The sequence below is a fragment of the Filicampus tigris genome, unplaced genomic scaffold (assembly GCF_054856515.1).
Source record: "Filicampus tigris isolate MCC_2025a unplaced genomic scaffold, RoL_Ftig_1.0 HiC_scaffold_24, whole genome shotgun sequence".
Lineage (NCBI taxonomy): Eukaryota > Metazoa > Chordata > Actinopteri > Syngnathiformes > Syngnathidae > Filicampus > Filicampus tigris.
In genome coordinates, this window is record NW_028233405.1 from 302,634 (window position 1) to 305,196 (window position 2,563).

Here is a 2,563-nt window from a genome sequence, read left to right on the forward strand (position 1 = left end):
ATTTGGGGGCGGGCAAGTTCCTCTGAGTGGCTTAAGTTGATGAAAATTATAATTTTCAACACGTTTCTCCGAGTCGAAATTCGGCGGTTTGCCTGAAAAATATGACCGAGAAAAGTGTGCTTTTGGCGGATAGCCAAGGCGGAGGAGTCGGCCCCTACGGTTGGAGCTCAGCACTGTGAATCACAGTTTGTACATATATATTTACAAGTGTTTCTAACATAAATAAATGCGCTGAAATGGAAAATGACATTAATTTCAGTGTACATGTAAACGACTCTGTCAAAATGCCCAGGAAGAGCACACGGGACAGCGCAGCCACACACGTCGTTTTAAGGCACAAAAAAACGAATTGTCTATGAAGTAAGGTCTTTACAACCAAATTTGGGGGAGGGCAATTTCCCCTGAGTGGCTTAAGTATATTAAAGTTATCATTTTCAACACTGATCTCCGAGTCGAAATTCGGCGGGTCGCCTGAAAAACATGACCGAGAAAGGAGTGCTTTTGGCGGATAGCCAAGGCGGAGGAGTTGGACCTACAGTTGAAGCTCGGCACTGTGAATCACTGCTGCCAAATCGAAACCACAGGTTGTACATGCCCCTGTGGTTGTATTTATGTATCCATCATAAATATACTTGCCGAATCAGAAAGTGACATTAATTTCAGTATACAAGTAACGCCTTCAAGAAAAGAACACGAAGAACACAGGGGACAGCGCAGCCACACACGTCGTTTTAAGCCACAAAACAACAAATTGTCTACGAAGTAACGGCTTTACAACCATATTTGGGGGCGGGCAATTTCCCCTGAGTGGCTTAGATTGATGAAAATTATAATTTTCAACACTTTTCTCCGAGTCGAAATTTGGCGGGCTGCCTGAAAAATATGACCAAGAAAGGTGTGCTTTTGGCGGATAGCCAAGGTGGAGGAGTCGGCCCCTACGGTTGGAGCTCCGCACTGTGAATCACAGCTGCCAAATCCAAACCAAAGGTTGTAGATGCATATTTACAAATTTATCTAGCATAAATATACGTGCCGAAGCAGAAAGTGACAATTTCAGTATACAAGTAACGCCTGTCAAGAAAGGTACACGAAGAGCACAGGGGACAGCGCAGCCACACATGTCGTTTTAAGGCACAAAACAACAAATTGTCTATGAAGTAAGGGCTTTACAACCATATTTGGGGGCGGGCAATTTCCCCTGAGTGGCTTAGATTGATGAAAATTATAATTTTCAACACTTTTCTCCGAGTCGAAATTTGGCGGGCTGCCTGAAAAATATGACCAAGAAAGGTGTGCTTTTGGCGGATAGCCAAGGTGGAGGAGTCGGCCCCTACGGTTGGAGCTCCGCACTGTGAATCACAGCTGCCAAATCCAAACCAAAGGTTGTAGATGCATATTTACAAATTTATCTAGCATAAATATACGTGCCGAAGCAGAAAGTGACAATTTCAGTATACAAGTAACGCCTGTCAAGAAAGGTACACGAAGAGCACAGGGGACAGCGCAGCCACACATGTCGTTTTAAGGCACAAAACAACAAATTGTCTATGAAGTAAGGGCTTTACAACCATATTTGGGGGCGGGCAAGATCCCCTGAGTGGCTTAAGTTGATGAAAATTATAATTTGCAACACTTTTCTTCAAGTAGAAAATCGGCGGGTCGCCTGAAAATTATGACCGAGAAAGGTGTGCTTTTGGCGAATAGCCAAGGCGGAGGAGTTGGCCCCTACGGTTTGAGCTCGGCACTGTGAATCACTGCTGCCAAATCCAAACCACAGGTTTGAAGGGTTTTATTATTAGTTTGTGAAGACATACACATGTATTGCTAGTGAAGGGTTTTATTATTAGTTTGTTTAGATATATAAATGTAAACCATTTATTAATGATTCAAAGTTGTATTACAAATGAGTAGAAGTAGAGCTGTTTCAAGGTTGCAATATCAGGGGAGCGGATGTATCGGAGGAACACAATGTGTGGGAGGTTTGATGGTACCTGGTGCCGCCAGTGAAAAAAGGGAGACAAAGGCGGGGGCCACAGTTTCTCTGAAGGCCCCGGTCTCTTGGAATGCAGATAACTTGGTGTTTCCAGGAGCTACAACCCAGCGAGTCATGTGCACAAGAAAAGGCGTCATCTGAGACGGCGGTGAAAAGAGAACCAATCAGCATCTGAAGAAATATATTGCAGATACCATGTAACTAATGAAATGATAGTGGCTAGTGTTTTTGGTGTGTTTAATTTGCATATTGTTTTCTATAACTGTTCGGGGCAACTCGGGTGTGGTGTCGCTCTCTGATGGCCACAGGAGCGCACAGATCTGTATTGAGAGGGAACCGAGCCCCCGATACTGTATTAGCTTTTGCTGTTAGGAATAAAATCTTTGTGATTCGGCTGATTGGCTTTCTGGTCTTCTCTCTTACGGAACGAGCCCGCATAATTGTTAGGTAAGGTGAAGCTAAGGTTAATGTCGGTTCAAATAATAAATATATGGTAAATAATTTGGGGTCAGATAATTAGGGTATCCGCTCCACCTGGGGACTCCATCGTTCTGCTGGGGGACTTCAATG